This window comes from Apostichopus japonicus, chromosome 16, assembly GCF_037975245.1.
Source record: "Apostichopus japonicus isolate 1M-3 chromosome 16, ASM3797524v1, whole genome shotgun sequence".
In the NCBI taxonomy this organism is placed as follows: domain Eukaryota; kingdom Metazoa; phylum Echinodermata; class Holothuroidea; order Aspidochirotida; family Stichopodidae; genus Apostichopus; species Apostichopus japonicus.
The window spans coordinates 14,966,871-14,986,110 of NC_092576.1; the positions used below are offsets into that span (position 1 = coordinate 14,966,871).

The 19,240-nt window shown below is 37.8% G+C and overlaps 2 long non-coding RNA genes across 3 annotated transcripts in view; one reads left to right on the plus strand and one right to left on the minus strand.

The window, feature by feature from the left end:
- Positions 1-621: 621 nt before the first annotated feature.
- The window catches only part of LOC139982031 (uncharacterized), a 24,301-nt gene continuing 5,682 nt past the window's right edge, over positions 622-19,240 (plus strand). The window contains exon 1 of the long non-coding RNA XR_011797958.1: positions 622-980. This is a non-coding gene — a long non-coding RNA (uncharacterized lncRNA). The remainder of the gene's footprint in view (positions 981-19,240) is intronic.
- The window catches only part of LOC139983430 (uncharacterized), a 7,230-nt gene continuing 1,430 nt past the window's right edge, over positions 13,441-19,240 (minus strand). The window contains exons 2-5 of one of the 2 annotated variants that reach the window (XR_011798669.1): positions 16,495-16,747; positions 15,736-15,924; positions 14,899-15,003; positions 13,441-14,341 (exon numbers count right to left, since the gene is read on the minus strand). This is a non-coding gene — a long non-coding RNA (uncharacterized lncRNA). Of the gene's footprint in view, positions 14,342-14,898; positions 15,004-15,735; positions 15,925-16,494; positions 17,509-19,240 lie in introns of those variants that run through there. The other variant, XR_011798668.1, reaches the window with a different exon arrangement.

The following is a 19,240-nucleotide window of genomic DNA, read 5'->3' on the forward strand; positions in this document are numbered from 1 at the left end:
TATTAGCTTACTCTGTAAGAGGAAGACAAATGCTTTGTTAATCCTACCATATTAAATGACTGGCTGTAGCCTATTCCAACATTTGCACACACACACACACACGCTCACGCACACACACACACACACATATATATATATATATATATATATGTATATATATATGTGTATATATGTATATATGTATATATATATATATGTGTATATATGTATATATATATATATATATATATATATGTTGGTGTGTGTGTGTATGTATTGGGCACGAACTGTTATGCCTTTGCTTTTGACGTATTACGTCATACGACCAAGGGGAACTTTCAAAGGTCATCATCACCAGTCCTGTAAAAAGTATAGAGGCCTTTACACAGCACAAATTTAAATTGTATTTATTACAACGTGATGAGTGTTTTCAAATATTTCACTCGGGACCAGGGCGGAATGAGGTATTATTTCACCAGCTCAGGGATCCAGCCGATGACGCTGGGCATTGAGAGAAGGGCGTATTTTGTACAGCAAGTAAAACTAGCACTTTTTACGACCGAGAGGAAATCCGCAACTTCAGCACCTAAACCTGTTGGTTCACGGGTTTCATACCGGTAAACTGGTTTACCATTCCGCTTCTGAATGAAGCCAGGAAGAAATCCCGATCCCTAAATGAAAAATCCAATCAACCAAAACATTGTACAACGAAATGTGTTCGCTAATAATAAAAGCAATGAGTAAAAACAGTTGTCATTGGCCAAGGGTATAATGCTTGAATATGATTTAAAAAAAAAATATGGTTGTACATTTATTCTTTGTTAAATGAAGTAGAAATCAGCACAATAATTGTTATCGGTATGATAAATTAAATTAATAGTATTGCTAACTGTGATGCTAATACGTAACTTTGATTATGGAACATTTGCGGTATTTGTGTTGCTTATTTCTTTCAGGATTACATTAATCAGGAATTGCAGTTAACAGGCACCATGGAAATGGTATGTTTTTTTTTTTCTTATGTTTAAAACTGAGCAATATTTCCAATGACAGAAATTTTTAAACAATTTGCTTATACTTCGTCGCAGGAAGCTCCTCAACATTATATAACTGACAAATTAACAGTGTGTGTTTTTACCTCTTACTCTACCTCCATATACCCTAATCTATATTTCTATCTTTTTAATTATCTATCTATCTATCTATCTATCTATCTATCTATCTATCTATCTATATATATATATATATATATATATATATATATATATATATATATATATATATATATATATATATATTTATATATATATATATATATATATATATATATATAGCACTGGATTGGTATTTACGTTTACTTCTCCAAGTTGGTGCTTAGGTTTACCTGAGGTGAAATGATTGGATCAACTTGAAATTTTACATCAGTATACCTTATGGTACTAGGACTGCATATCAGTCGTTATAAGTTGCTACCTATTTTTTGGGTCATTTGGCAAGGAAAAATCCAATTGGTCAAACCCTTACGGTAAACCTAAGTCTTGCTCTCAAAGTATATCCCCCAGTTGGTATATAAGTTGACCTGACGTACAGGCATCCGTAGTTTTCTTGACAGCCGCAGTTGCCTGTATTCAGTGTATACGCTCTACACTGTGTACACTGTATACGCCAGGGCTAACGCTAAAGCATACCCGTAGGCTGCATTGCATGCAACCCAATAACAGTTTCGGCTAATATAAGATGATGTGTAGTATCTGTTCCCTGCCGATGTAAGGGGACTGGGCTTGAGATCGGGTCAGTCGTTCGCCGGGAAGTTTGGTTTTCGTGCCCAGGTTCTTTCCTTGTTGACTTTTTCTTAAAAAAGTACCGTTAACACGAAAACGTCTCACCAACAACTTCAGGTAAGGTTCCTGAGATTAGTCAAAGTTTGGTGTTATTAATAACGTTGATATTATAACGTTGTTGCATACAGCTTCACGTTATTTGTTCATACCCATATTTCAATACTATAGTCTAGACTAGCTTCTAGCCTAAAACTTGTAAGGCCTAGCCTACGTTCGACTGTAGCCTAGGGCCATAGTCCAAGTCCTAACACTACCTTAGCATTGGGTCAAGGGTAAACTGGTCTGTAGTTTGAGCTACAAATTAATACCAACTGCCAGAGAAATTAGATTTCAAGTAGGTCAGCTTAACTTCTTAGCCTACTGTGCATGTACAGTATGTATCATATACTGTATGGCCTTAGATTTTGCTGGACAATTATGTTACTGTACATTGCCCTAATCATGACCAGATACTGTAGCATGGTGGGCTTTTAATTGACGCACTTAAGGATTTGATCAATGATATCTATCAAGGAAAAATCCAAATTACTCAACTGTATGTGTTTTTCATATGTGTAGTTCCTCAGAAATGTTCTGATCTCAAAATATTTAAGGTTCTGTGCTTATGCACCGTACAATTGAGCAGAATTTGACCACAAAATGTCTGCCGTGTCAAGTTCTTTCATACCCCTAAATTGACACATTTGTCGATAAGCTAACTGTAGTGTAGGCCTTAGTATACATCCATTGACTTTAGATGCTGTTTGCTATGCTCTGAGCCTCTAAGCTCTGACAGGTCATGTCCCAGAGAGTAGTGTTATCATATTGAGGTAATGTTGGGTATTTTAAGGGTGTAAGATTTCCAAATGGCCAAAAAACGTGCAAAACTGGGGGGAGGGTGTTAAAAGCTTAAAATATACCACAATTTGGTCAGCAAATACCTCAAATGGATTCAAACTCATGAAATATGTAATTCTGTTTGACTGCAAAAAAATGTTTAGGTGGCCTGCTGTATCGTTGCTAGTAATAATTTAAGGTGCGTCTATTACAGGGGTGCGTCAATTATGAAGCCTTTACTATACTGTACAGTAGCAATGCCTAGATTATTAGAGACTGAAGTCACCATGCAAATGCAACTTACAAGTAGCCTGTATTGAATAAGAGATGCTACAACTGCTATAACTTTTCAAAAAGTTCTTGGAAGTCTTTACTCTCCAAAATATTCTCAGACATTCTAAACACCACTGTACTGTAAGATGTCTGAATATCCCAGTGAGGGTATCAATAAAAACAGTTAAAGAATATAATACTAGAAAATCCAGCATCAAATTTGGACCAATGCAGAATACCTTTAATTTAAGTCTCTCAAGTGATGCATTGTGTTTCAAGTGTCTTATTTATAACTAGCCAAAATTTGTACAAAATAACAATGCCATGCATCCAAAAGGTTATTGAGTCAGTACATTTCCATAATGTAACTATTACAAAAGCTGAGTGCACCTAATTAAAAGTTAACATCCTCCAAAAATATATATAACACAAAAATTTGATAAAGCCTTCTATCCCCTCCCTTGCATATACTGTAAGTCATTTTGTTAAGTCTACTTAGATCCACCAAGTTGACTAAATGTGCAATATTCAGTGTTAAAGATCTGAGCTCTGTATTGGCCCAAAATATATTGGAGAGAAGTGTACAATAAAAATTGAAATAATGCACATCTACACTCTGACCATTTGATATTTATTTGATTGGCACTGTTAATGTTTTCTCAGACAAATTTGATGATCAACATTCTCAATCTCAAGATGAATGACAACAGCCCACTATCCAAGGGAATAACACTGTACGATGTAGCTGCCATGCAGTGAAAAAGTCAATATTGGAACGGTTGCAATCATAGCTAGAGCACAGATGCCGCCTGGGACAGACTGATGTGGTGACCTACTGCATCATTGACAGCAAAATGGAAGATATTTTCTGAATTAACCAAAAAGTAAGTTAATATTCTGTAGGTTTGACATCGCATAAACTTGATACCATAGGACTCTATTATCTCAAATACGAGTAACATCTGAGGTAATTTATTCCAAAGTTATGGAATGAAGAAAGAAACAATCAGAAGGGATGAAAACTTTTGTATGATCTGGTTAATGTGGTGGTATCTTTTCCTCTATGTCCATAGTATTTAACTACACTAGAGCTATATCCACTCTCTGGTTTTTAATCTTAAAGGTCAATGCAAGACAACACCAAATTGTCAGGCTAGGTCCACATAAAATGTACATGCATATTTAAATTTTGAAACCTTTACAATTGGTAAAGCTTGAATGACTTGCAATTTTTAAAAGCACTTGCTATGGTAGGGAGCTGTTTCAGCTCCAATTGAATGCATGGCTGCATAAATAAAATGTGTAATGTTGTATACAAGGCAAGATGAATCAAGAATTAATGGGCCCAAAATGGGATGGATAAACGAATTGAAATTTACAGTGAAAATAGTATATATGAAAGGTTGTGAGATGATTAAAATATTGGCTGAATTACAGGAGATTTAGTTTTGTAAAGCAGTTCATTGTTTTCTTCATTTGTAGAGTGTGAGGTCATGTGAGGTCTAATCGGTAATCGCAAAACATTCCAAGCTATATTGCGTGTGCTATAATTGGGACCAAATCAGCATATCTTTAAGAGAAAGCTTTTCTTTTTGTACCAACAGATGGATAGATCTACAGGCTAATACAGCAAAGGATATGCTCTAATAAGAAATGCCAGGCAAGATTATCACACAGTTTACAGTGGGGTGAATACAATCATCAACCAAGCTTTTCATCATGCTGCACATAGTGGTATACAGTAGCTCCTTGTTGGGCTTATCAATTAAAAGCTTGCATAGAAGCCGATGCCAAGCAAAGCAAAAGTATGTCCTGTAAATCGCGAACTAGATTCACACATCTCATGTATATCCTCTGGGACACAGCACATCTTTCAATGGAGTTAGGAAGTTGCTGGGAATAGTTGTTGGATTGGCACAGTAATGTAGTATTTGCTTCACATAAATGCAGAGCAGTAACAGAAAACTAACTAGTTCCAGGATATGTTACACTGTTACACCATATAAAAGATAGAGGAAATTAATAGTATAAGCTTCAAGCAGACAGAACCAAGAGAATGCAGACCAGTCTTTATGGGAAGTCTTCTAAATATTTAACTGTATAAATGGACTCATTCTTTTGCAATGTACCTCTTGAAATATTTTAGTTTGGTGACATTGTGGCACTACATGTTTTTGTAAGTATTAGGGAACATTTGCAGCTGCTTGTCAAGAACATGGAACTTGTTATACAACTGAAGTGGTCCTGATGCTTAAGTGTTGAGGTTACTGGATATTTTGCTGCCGTACCTTGCTTTAACTGTTCTTAAATGCATTTCTCATGTTTTAAGATGTTTTAATTTTGTATTCCAAACAAGATCAGCAAGCCATAGTACAGTAATTTTCAACAACCACCACACAGATACTTGTGCAGGACTAAGGGTATTTGTTAAGCAGATTACTATTATAAAAATCTTTCAAACTTTTATCCCTCAAAATCTCCAGGGGTACACTGCATTGTTTCTGAACCACAGTTTCACAATTCTACAAGTGGGGTTCAGGGGTTATGCTATGGGAAAAGTTTACAATGTTAGGCCTGACTTAATTACTGAAAGCTTGTGGTATTTTATTACACCAAGAACCAGTTTATTCTTTAAACAAAATTAAATTATTTCCCCTCAAAATTGAGGGGAGTGAATACAGCAAAGGCACATGCAACTAGCACCAATGTCATGGAAACCTAGTGCAGCCCAATGAAACATACTGTAAAACCACAACACTTGTAACTATAGGTATGAAATTGTACAATCCAGGGGTATAGTGTATAATTTTGTCCCTCCAAGCATGGAAACTCCATGATATTGTGGTAATTTGCATTGGTCACGGTATTAGATACAGCCTATACTGGTAAGTCTAGATAAATACTTGAGGTATAAGTTAGTTCCCAAAATGTTTCTCATATATGAGAGAGGTCAGTAAATTGAGGTCATGAAATAGTATCCTGGTTTATGTGAAATAAATCTTGTGGAAAATATAAACTGGGATTGAAAATACAATCAACTGCTTGAATATGATTGTACAATTTTTATTGTGTCTCGTCTTTTAATATCATGCTAATCTCCACTACTGTATGTGTTTGGTAATAAGCCAGATTTCTGGGTAGAAGTTTAAAAAAACAAATCGTCAACAATTTTTATGAATTTTAAGCAATCGCATTCACTGCCTCTATCTCTGTTTATGTTTTGAGTCAGCAACACAGTATACTGTACAGTAGTGAAAAGAAATGGACACTTTCTGTTGTATTCCTGATCAATTGAAAATTGTTTGTTGTTTGACTGTAGCAGTATTCCTCTGAGGAGTGAAAAAAAATAAACATACAGTGAACAGTTGCAACTGCGCATGCATTTATGCATTACTTAAATTATGTTCTGATGCAATTCATGTAATATTCACTGTCGATTTTAGTTCAAAACTGCCAGTATACCATTAGTTCCTGAGCCATAATTTTTTTGCTTTAAAAATCTGGCTTTGAGTGTATAGTATTTTGTCAAAAACATAAAAGTGGAGGGGCTGCTTATCATCATTCCCTGAACAGGCTTTACCCAATTTGTTAACTACAGTATAATGGTAACATATCAAAATGTCTGGGGGACTTGCCACAGTGCTGACAATTTTCAAATATTTCCATGGTTCCACCAGGGATGTTAGAGATGGACAAACAACATTTGACCTTTCTTTAACGTTTGTTTCGTGCCGACATTAATACTGTTTTTGGTCCAATACTAATACCTAAATAGGGTGACAGGACAAAATCCCCCCCGGACAAAGTCCCCTTAGGACAAAATCCCCCAGAGCCAAAATCCCCCTGGACAAAATCCCCCTAGGACAAAATCCACCCAAGCCAAAATCTCCCCAAGCTATAAAAAATCCCATCAATTCTTTACAAAAATGTGTCATCCTGGTCCCCGTTATCGTCATCCAATACCGTCATCCGGTACCCTCACCAGTATTTCCATTGGTACTCTCAGTGGTACTCTCAGTGGTTCCCGGACCAGTACTCCGACCATACCCCGACCGGTACCTTAATAGTGAGCCTGACAGTTACCCCCACCGGTACCCCTCCCTGACCAGTACCCTGGACTGTACCCCGGCTCGTACCCCGGCCGGTACCTCGACCGGTATCCCAACTGGTATCCTGAAAGGCACTCTGACACATACTCTGACACGTACCCTTACTAGTACTGGTACAATAAACAGTAATTTGACCAGTACCTTGACCGGTCCCTTAAATGTCACACCATGGAGCTATATCCCATGGCCACACTAACAGGTAGCCTTGCAATTACCCTCAATGATCTCCCGACCAGTCCCCTGACCAGTATCCGGACTGGTATCCTGACCAGTACCCTAACCAGTACACTGAGTGGAACCCTGACTGGTAGAGTGACCAGTATGATGAACGGTACCCTGACCAGTCACATGACCAGTACCTTGACCGGTACCCTCACAGGTACCCTAACAGGAGCCCTCACAGTAACACTCGCCAGTACCCTCACTAGTACCCTGACCAGTCCCCTGAACGGTACCCTAACCAGTGCAATGTCCCATGCCTTGACTGTCACACCTGGGCCATCCCTGGTTGTTGCAGGCAGGCTTTGTATGGGTCAGGGGGATATTGTCCGGGGGGATTTTGTCCTAGAACCCCTAAATAGCACTCAAAACGGATAATGGTACCAGACGGTACCTGTACATTGTCTGCTAGATTCATACGATGTCAAAAGGCTAGAACATGCACTATAATACTGTTATCAGTCGTGAGTAGGTATATACCACACTCATCTCATATCAGTATTTGTTTCTAATGTCATAACAGGCAGTGGCGGAGCGTCCATACAGTCAGGCGGGGGGGGGGGGCGGGGGCGGACTCAAATGTGAAGCTGGCGCCCTTTTCATCTATTCACCACTTTTTACTTATTCGCGATTATTTACTTTTTTTATTGCGCTCTCATCTACCTATTGACATTTGTCACATTTTGTTGGCGATGACACCTATACCTAAAGGGTCATTTCCGGCGATATAGGGAGTATCTTTACTCCAAAGATTTCTGTACGCTCTGCGCCAACCTGTGGTGGCGCTCCGCTTAGATAAAGTCGAAAGCGCCCGTACAGACCTTTCTCGCCCCTCTGACCAATATCCCTAGCTCCGCCACTGGCTCCCAATCTTCTTCCCCGTCAATCCGTCTAGTGTCCCCCCCCCCTTCCCCAACCGAACCTCGTATGTTAAAGGAATATCTAATGATTAGAGACACTTATTCTAATGTTAAATCAGCAAAGAGCAAGCAATAATGATTTTATCACTAAGATTTTTTTTTAAATTTCTCAGTTACACCGTCATTTAACTTCCCACTCAATCTTACACTCCCTGATACTCTTCCATCCCAATGTAGGAAACTTCATCGTTACACGCAGCACGCAACAATCTTTGTTCTACTTAATTGATCCTAACTGAGTCTTTCAACTTAAAAGCATATTTTTTCCAAATAGATTAGTGAAAGTTACACAGTTTAATTAATTAGAAGCATCTCCTTGTTAAAGAATTGTATTATCGGCGTATAGTCTTCCGATAAGCGTAACTTAGGGTTGAAAGAAATCAGTGAGAGCAGGCAGTAATGATATAAACTTACATATATATATATATTTTCAAATCTCTTATTGAACGAATTATCAGCCCCCTGGTTACATCGTCATTTATCATCCCTCCCCCATCCTGCCCTACCCTTCTTCACCTCACACACTCCGCTCTATGGGGTTAAAAGAAATCAGCGAGAGCAGGCAGTAATGAAATTTACTTACATTAATGAATTTTTTAAATCTCATTTAGGACAAATTATTAGGTCCCCCTGGTAACATCATTTACCCCCCCCATTCTCCCCTTCCCTTCATTACAATCACTCTCTTACACCTATTATATTAGATATCCTTGCAAAGCGTGATGAACTAGGTCCCTCATTTATCTAATGCGTGGGAGGAACTCGAAACTTTCTTCCTTATCCGCATATTCCAAGCTTTCTCCAAGAAAAGAGTTACAGTACCTATTACCCAGATTTTTAAAAATAGCCTCCCTCCTCATAAAACGTGATGATCTATGTCTCTCATTAATCTAAAGCATGGATGAACTACCAACTTTAAGCATATTACAAAGTTTTTCCACAAAAGAGCTAAGGAACCTACTACACACAAATTATGTAAATGTCACTAAACGGCATCCGTAGGGACATCGTTTTTTGGTCCACATTTGAGTTTCCATCATATCTTTAATCTGCTTTTCATACATATCTTTTATTGTGATTGTTATGATGACCACATCTAAGGACTTTTGAGTCGTATTATTGTATCCAGTGGAATTGTCTCGCTGAGATATAAAAGGATGAATTTTCCGTACGTTTTCACGGTAGGCCCCTCTGTTCAAGGTCAATGCACGACTATAACATTAGGTCCACTAAGTGCGGATATTGGTCTCCATTTGCCACTATTGCAGTAAACCCAACCGAGCAACGTGTCTACGGTGTCTCTTAAAAGACAATATTATTAACAAGTTCGAAAAGAATTTTTAATCTCTTTGGTGTCATTTTAAAAGTATTTCTGATAACATTACGTACAGAATTCTTTTATGACAATGATAAATGACCGTGATAAAACCAATTTCAAGATTACTAGCGATCAATTCGCTCAATTTGTTTCAAAAAATGATTGAAAAGTGATATGAATTCCTTCTCATTCATTCTTTTTATTTGAGCATGTTGAACGCTTGCGATAACATGTCATTACGAATCATTGCAGACGCTCACCTAAACCGTTAAAAAATACCGTCCCTCTCCCCCTTCTCTTCCTACACTGAGCTCCCAACAGTGGCGGAGCGTCAATACAGTCAGGGGCGGATGCCCCCCCCCCCCCCAACGGACTCATATGGACTGCTGGCGCCCTTTTCAGCTATGTATCACTTTTTTTACTTATTCGCGATTATTGACTTTTTTATGGCGCTCTCATCTACCTATTGACATTTGTCACATTTTGTTGGCGATGACACCTATTTATTCTTCGTTTATCTGCAAATTAGCAAGGCCCGGAAAGGGTCATTTCCGGCCATATAGGGAGTATCTTTACTCAAAAGATTTCTGTACGCTCTGCGCCAACCTGTGGTGGCGATCCGCTTCGATAAAGTCGAAAGCGCCCATACAGACCATTCTCACCCCCTCTTACCAATACCCTAGCTCCGCCACGATAACAGGAGTGACTTTCCATAGGTTATTGGTAGGAAATTGCAGGAATTATTGGAATCCTCAATGAAAACTATACGTAGGTAGTCTTCTTTGCATGGGGATTGAGTTGTGTAGGTGTTACACAAAAATGTAGATATGCTTTCTTTATTCTTGTGGAAAGCCGCTTTCACTTTGATATCAGATAAACCTGTGGTACATGCAGTGAAGTAGCCAGGATTGTTCCAGTGGAGGGGGTGGGCGCTTGGGGGGGGGGCTTGACCAATTCCTGGGAGGGCGTCTTGTTACTACCTGAGTGGAGTGCCACCATGGGTTGGCGCTCAGCGTACGGGAAATTTTCAGCTATAAAGACCTCCTAGATCGTTGGAAATAACACTTCCCAGGCCTTGTAAGCTGCTCTAAAGTTTCACAACATCCTTTATTTTGAGATCCCCATGTCTTGATATGGTCATCAAATAGTTTAGAGAAATAGAAGAAAAAAGACAATCTGGTAAGTTGCTTTGAAATATCATGACATATCTCGGCCTATGCGCTATGTCACGTCAGGTTTTTCAGCAACTATAGCCTACTGCCGGTCCGCGGTCGAAGGGTCGTTCATGAGTGGTCATCATGGAGATTCGATACCATGCAGACCAATGAATGATATATTTTTCGCACATGTAATTTTTTCGACACCCAAAATCCCAGTGGGCGGGCGACAAGCTTTCATGGGGCTGTCGCCCCCACCCCCTCCCCCCCTCGTGGCTACGCCACTGGGTACATGGTGCCGAAGCACATATCTTCAAAGTACTGTCTCCAACTTTCAATTGTTTCAAGCTACTATGTGACCAAAAAGAAGTTCTCAAGATGAAGTTGCAGATCTGAAAGGACCAGTAATTTTACTAGGAAACCTTTCGACCACGTACACCTTTGAAGTAGGATAGGATTACACAGTATTTGAATTCTTCATCGATCGGCTTGTATTAAATTAGCTGAAACTCTATAGACCAGTCTTGCAAGGTTTAAAGAAATGGCTCCTTACATAGTTGGCATGATTCATCCAGTGCAAATTCATCCAGATGCAAATTCATCCAGATGCAAATTCATCAATATAATTGGTCGAGAACTTGCTAGAACAGTAAGCTGTCTGAATTAGCATCTTCAGATCGAATATGGGTTTGCTGAGTTAGGGAGCAATATGTTCGAAGTACAAGGACCAACCAATGAACACAATTTTAACATAAGAGGCAGAGATAAGACACTATAGCAGAAATCATTATGTCTTCTTTCTGTTTATTACTGATAAATGCAAATATTTTCATTAAAATCAATATGAAATTTCATGTTACTTTCAGAAATATATAAACAAAGCAACTTCTACAACTTCAGCACATTCACATTCATGCTATCAGCTAGAAAATTTACCATGAGGCACATTTTCTATGAGGCATTGATGTGAATACCACTGACATAACTTGTGCTATTCAAATGGATAAAGGGCTTGGTCAAGTCATGAATAAGGCTCTGCCCCATATATTGCACATGTACAAAAAGGGTTACTGCTGTACATGCAATACTTTTTTGATGGGGGAGAGAGGGGTGGGGGAGATGTGGTAACATGTTGAAAAGACCACATCCTTTAATTTGTCATTTTTCTTTTGAACATATGCAAATGTTCAAAAGTAATGAAAGCACTTGGAAATTTCTGAAAGAGATAGGCAGTTGTTGCCCTTGCACTGCTTTGAAGTCTGCACCACTGTAAATATTGTTGAAGGAGTGGAGTTCTGCGAATCTCTTGATAGTCAAGTAATAAATTTTTCTTTCACTGTTTGTTAAACAGCTCCTAGCAGTAATATGTATTTACACGACATTGTATCTGAGGTTCATTATGTAACCGCTGTTTTCTACATAGAGTCAAATTAAAAACCAATGTTAAACTTGTTCACCTGCAATGGTCTAAATTCAGAAAGTACATCAATATCATAACTCTTTTGCATGTTGTATAACGGTACTGAATTTGAAGTGGATTATATTTATCAATGAATATAGCAATGTTTTGGGTAAAAACAATTAAAGCATCCACTTGAACTTCATGTGTTCCTTGCATTGTTTGCTACTTCCTCCTATCTAGATTCGAAAGGGACATATAGATAAATGCTCAATACCTCAAACAACATTATTTAACCTTGTTTCCCACAAAAAAATGTTCTGTCCCAGTTTCTGTAAACTACTCGGGATAAATGGAGGTGTGGGGGGGGGGGGGGGGAGTTGGACAGGTTGTATTTGATGTTGTATTTGACAATAAAATTCACCTTCCCAAGGAAGTAATACAGTTCTTTAAGTAGCATTTTATGAAGGACCTACAGTATGTAGCATATTGGAATGTTCATCAGATTCCTCATTTTATAGAAACATCTGTGTTTATTGAAACTTTCCTAGGATGTTGCCAACAAGATGCAGTTGAAGTCTACTGTACCTTGTTGTCAAAGGTGGAGCTCACAAAAAGTCCTATCAACTAGTCTTATTCAAGCAGTGGCAACATATGGGAAAAAAGAAAAGCAAAATATGGTACAATTTTGTTAATATTATTTTGAACTATTTATCCCAACACCCTATCCTCCTTTTAAGACTTTTGCAAGCTTGTAAACCAGTTACAGCACTCATGCAACATGATATGACAAAGGTTCATTGCCAGAACATGAAACTAGCAATTTGGAGTAAATTTGTTAAAAGAATGGGGCTCAAAAGAGCTTAAGAAGTCTTTTGAGGTACATTACTTGTTCTGATAAATATATTAATTGCCCTAAGATTCAGCTATTAAAGCAGCTACTAGTCAGATACTAGATAGTATGGGATCATGAAGGTTTTCAGATTTTACCTATATTGGCCTCAAATAACCTTTGACTTGGCTAAGAGCACTCAGCACATGATACACCTGCATACAAACTTCCATTCATCATTCCAATATTGAACTATCATGTTAACATGGCTTTCAGTTTCAGATATCTAGTTATCTCACATGGGCTTCTGCTATACTGTACAAATTTATAGAATAGTACTCAATGTCAGAAACCTATATGCACTGCATATGACTACCAACTTTTCCTTGTTGAGTTAGATGCTCTATGTTACTCTACTGACCTTGAGTAGCCTTTGACCCTCAATGAAGCCAACACCTACTGAAAATTCCATTTTAATTATAAAATTAATGAAATGATTCAGAAAATACTTCATCAGAAAGGAAAACTATTATAAACACTTCTGTTCATACTGACCTCAGCGTAAACAATTTAGAGACCAAGAACATATGGTATAACAAGGGCGTAGGAACCGGGGGGGCTGGGGGGGCGCCAGCCCCCCCAGTGAAAAATGTGGAGGGGCGGAAGTATCATTCCGCCCCCCCGCTTCGCAAGTCAGAAAACCCCTTTTTCATTTCCAAATGAGAAAAAAAATCTCATTTGGGGCACCAAATTGCATCTAAGGCCTGGTGAAAATACAAAATTAAGTTTACAAAATGGAGTGGGTGTTAAAGTGTGCTATATTGCACCAAATTGCATCTGAGGCTACCTGGAAATGCAAAAAATTCCAAAGGGGAGGGGGACACCCCCTCCCCTTAGACCCCTCCCCCAGGCCGGCCATCAGTCTTCAGCCCCCCCACTAAAAAGTACCTTCCTACGCCACTGTGGTATAATAACTATTAGCTAACATTTCTTCCTTCTACTCTGCAATTTTGAGAGAACAATAAGCAAAATTGATACTGGCAAATGTAACATGGCAACAATAACAATAATTCACAAATGATGATGACATCAGAAAAAGTAGCAACCATGACAATGATGATGATTTGAAAATCTTAATGAGCAATCCTAAATGTAACTAGAATATCACTTTTAGTAGAGCAGGGTTCTCACAAGCCCGTTTTTACCTGGCGGTGGTCGTGGTTTGAATATGATTTTGCCTCTCCCTGCATGGTTTGAAAGTTGAGCGCCCGGGCTGAACATTTATGAACCAGGAAAAGCTTGCTGCCACTTATCTGGTCCGAAAAAATTATAGCATGAGGTAAATTTCCTCCTGGGTGCATAATTATCATAACAGGTCAAGAATTTTTACCAAAGGTGATCATATTTGAATATCTGGAGTCGGCTCAGACTTGAAGGGTCTTGGATTTGGCTCATACCAAGTGGACTCGACTACAGCTCTGCCATAAATATAAAAAGATAATGGATTGTTAATAATTTATTATATGATGTTGAGAAGGTAGAGACTTAGAAAGTTAACTCCTAAATGTAATGGATAGCATTAAACTCTTCGTTTCACTAACAAAAGGATTCTCAAATACAGTACTAGCAACATTACAGCTGAAATAATGGCTCACCAATACGATGCAGTGAAGAAAGGGAGTTTAATAAAGAGCATCCCTCAATGTAATGACTAGGATAAAACTCTTAGTTTCACTAACAAAAGGATACCACATGCAGTACCAACAAGAGGGATGCCCATAATATTGAGGGTCCAATAGACTTAAGGTTTGCTAGACCCAACACCCCCATTGTGGGAAGCATTATTGAGCGTCTAGTTAGCATTTATTGGGTAACTGAAAGTATTGAAGGACCTTGGTGACTCCCCTCCCAGTAGTTTTATAACATTTATGAACCAGGAAGAGCTTGCTGCCACTTATCTGGTCCGAAAAAATTATAGCATGAGGTAAATTTCCTCCTGAGTGCATAATTATCATAACAGTTCAAAATTTTTTACCGAAGGTGATCTTTGGTATCTGGAGTCGGCTCGGAATTGAGGGGTCTTGTATTTGGCTCAGACCAGATGGACTCGGACTCTGGCTAATTGGACTCGACTACAGCTCTGTCATAAATATAAAGAGATAATGGATTGTTAATAATTTATTATATGATGTTGTGAAGGTAGACACTTAGAGAGTACTCCTAAATGTAATGGATAGCATTAAACTCTTCGTTTCACTAACAAAAGGATTCTCAAATACAGTACTAGCAACATTACAACTAGAATAGTTGATTACCAATACGCTGCAGTGAAGTAAGGGAGTTTAATAAAGAGCATCCCTCAATGTAATGACTAGGATGAAACACTTAGTTTCACTAACAAAAGTATACCACATGCAGTACCAACATGGGAGGGGGGGATGCCCATTACATTGAGGGTCCATCAGACTTGGTTTGCTAGACCCAAAATCCCCATTGTGGGAAGCATTATTGAGCATCTAGTTAGCATTAATTGGGTAACTGAAGTATTAAAAGACCTTGGTGTCTCCCCTCCCAGCAGTATAACAACTGGAATAATGGATTGGTGAAACAATGTTTTATTTGATACAGCGAAGTAAGGGAGTTACATGAATAATAGTTAATGCAATGAATATGATTAAAATCTTTGTTTTACTAACGAAAATTATTCTCAAATACAGCAACATAAGAATTTGTATAAATGGATTATTAATAATGAATTTTATGATGCTGTGAAGGAAGAAAATTCATTAACAAATTTTAATTTGTATGCTGTATGTCATATACCTGTCCAGAAACTAAAAAGAAAAATTCAAACTCATAGAATGCACCGTACCTGGCTCCAAGCAATGACATATAAATCTAGTCCTCATTGTATCTACAGAAGTTGTTTGTCCGATTTTAATCGAAAGCCTTTCCTTTCATTGAAAATTTTGATCTTCAGTAAAAATATTCTTCTGTCTGCAGATTTTATTGATGACAGTACTTCCTTCTCTTGTGGAGAATTCCACCAGCTCTTGTTAACCTACAACAAACCAAAACAACATTTCAATCATATGTCAAAGTTTCACTGAAGTAAATTTTCATGTAAATATTTTTTAAAGCCTCACATTTTGATAGTGACATTGTTGCAAAAGGTACAAATAAACACATCATAATCAAGGTTAAAATGTGATGGTGTGCTAACACCTCAAGTCTTTGCTTCACAATCCTACCTACAATTCATTCCAGCCTGCCAGATGGCAGATTTACAGTACATTTGGTTTTCAAAGACTACGCATAAAGTCATTTCAATTCTGATACCATTCTATGATGGTGGAAGTAGCAAAGTAAAACAAAAGGTTTGGCAGTGGACTTGGTGGGAAGTGGAAAGTCTTTCTTACATTAATTTGTTAGCCGTTGCCTTAGATCGTTTACAGTATTTGAAAATAAACAGCAAATTTTCATCATCTTTGTTCGTGTTGAAACTTAGTACAGTAAATTTATATTATGTATAGTGTGTGTTGATCAGACTTAGAGGATATTAAAGGGAAGGCTTTAGAAAACTAACTTCAGGTCATAGGGATTTAAAATATATCTCACAGTCAATACTTACTGAATATTAAAGACAACTGGGGATGTTTGCAATATATGCTTGTGGGAGCTCCTTATTTCCATATAAGCCATTTCTAGCTGCATCCCATGGTCAGCATGAACCAGCAGCTCCAAGTTACAGTATTTTGATATCCTGCGTCGACCTTGAAATTGCAGCCCTGTACTTCTTGCAATAAAGTGGAGCATATCTGCTGTGGTGTTCTCATTCTGCATTCATGCATTCCTCAAATTGTGCCAAATTTAAGCCATCTTTTCTGACAAGAGAATGAACATAAATAAGTCCAGATAATTGTTTCATAAATTGCAAGTGGAAGTCTTGACAGTGCAGTTCCCTATTTGATGTCAATACTTAGTGTACATGTTGTCCAATATTCATGTCAGTTTAGTTAATTTAGCTATCACTTTTTTCATGGAAACCGCATATGCAACAATTGAGAAAAATGCCACACTACTAAGTTTGAATATTGATCTATTATTTGGTATGTAAGTTGTACCCAGGAATTTAGCATGCAATCACTTCAAGAGATTGACTGAGTATTCATGCATGGTTCAATGCCTCATCTCGCATGCAGTTCATTTACTTAAAAATTGCATGCACCCTAGACTATGTATACCGGTACATTTAGTCCCTCAACGTATCATTTGGGGTTTAAGCTCAGGACTACTCGTGTACACAGACTTTGGCATTATGACTGAGTTCATTTTTAATGTTTGGTTTCAATGATGTTGAAACTTTCCACTCACGATGGCATATGTGTGCGTGTGCATTGGTAGGAGTACTGTGTTTGTGATCCTAGCTTGTAAACACAGTTTCTCATGACAGTAAGCTTTATTGGACAGATCTCATAGTTGGTACAGTATGTATGTATAGATGCATCACAAGTACAAGAAGCCTATTGTTTTTGGTGAAGGTCAAAGGTACTTTAGGTAAAAATGGTCAAATTGTGAAAACTCAATTTGAAGCATGGATAGATCTATTTATTGGTATGTCTAGGCCAGTGGTTGGGTCAACAGGGCAAACTTGTTAAAACCTTATTTAAACCATACATCTCAAAGCAGGGTACACTAGCTTGCAGAGATACATAATGTTTAGTATCATGTTATATCGCTACAGAAGGCTTTCAGTGGTCTTTTTAGATCCCCAACTGTCACTTTGAAAATGTTGTTTATCACAGTTCTCACAGTTTTTTGCTGTATATTATTAAGATACAATAAGTTGTACATGCAGCCTACACATATACAGTACAGTAGCATACATGTCAAATTGACAAATTCATAAAATGAAACTTATTACATAATGGAAACCATGTGCAGTGCAGTTTGCATAATGGTGATCTATTTATACACCCAACCAGCTAGTATCGGATCATAGCAACATGTTACCACATGTATGCATTTAAGTGTTTTGTCACACAGTACAGTGCTAACATCATACAAGGGAGTTTTATTTGTTCCATAACAACTCTGATCATAATTGCCTGTTCGTGCAGGGAGTTGTAATGGAACAACTCTCTGGTTTGTGCTATGGACATGAGAACTATTTAGTGCCTGTTGAACATTAGTCTTGTGCATTTTCATGTTACTTACTAACACCAAATTACTGCACACAGATGGTCATTTTTAAAAGTATGAAAACTGAATACAATCAAGAGCTTTTATTTGGACATGATACCCAATATGAAACTACTTTAGTTGCACGTACTGTATGTATGCTGGTTTTTATCATGAATGATTTTTATAGGAGCCATGAATTTTTTATTTTTTATGAAGTAGGTCTGGATTCCCTTGGCATTATAACCTGATTGAAATTTAACCTCTGTGATTGCACTAATATGTGAGACCATTGATCAACCTAATTAATAGCTTTTAATGATGAAGACACAGATAACAATTTCATAACTCATTAGTGTGAACACAATGCAAGGTTCAATGAGGTACTGTTATTTCCTTAAAATGCATAGCTGGTGGTTTTTCAACATACTCTAATCCTTTCAAATATGTTACATTGAATCTTTACACTTTTCCATTGATATATCACAGACTGTGTTTTTTTGTTATGGGACTCCGTAAAACTGGATCAAACCTAGCAATTTTGGACAAGGAATTTGCTCTTTTCGCAAAAACTCCTAAGTGCTCAAGTGACTGTACAGTAGGTCACCCTGTGAAGGCATTGTGGGACTTTGAGGAATACTTTTGATCAAGCTATTACTTCAGCACTATTAACACTACCCACATCATAACGTTAATATCAAAATGCCTAAATTACTTAGCCATGATTGCGTTGTTATTCTAAAATGAATACTCAATTGTTTACCTTCAGCCATGATTCATCCCATAGGTGCAGGGGAAAAAAACTCATGTTACAAAAAATTGTTGTACACTGCTACACTGAGGCCCTATGTGACTTACTGTAGTTCTCTGAATCAGAACCAATGACACACCACTACTACTGTACACACAGGGCTAAGTGATGCACACTTACACATATAGAGAATATTGTGGGGACGAATATTGTACTGAGACGGGAAACGTTTTCACATTTTTTACTTTTGTAACTCGTTTATGGAATCTATCAGGGCCTTTCTTTTACTGTAGTGTTCCGTTTGCTTGTGTATCTGTTTTTGTGGAGTTGTGACTTTCTGACTGCCTTATTTTATGGCAGAGAGATTGAGACATACCCAAAGATTTATATTTTGTGAAATGGTTCAAAATTGCATCGCACGAATGCAAGTTCTTTCATACCCCTA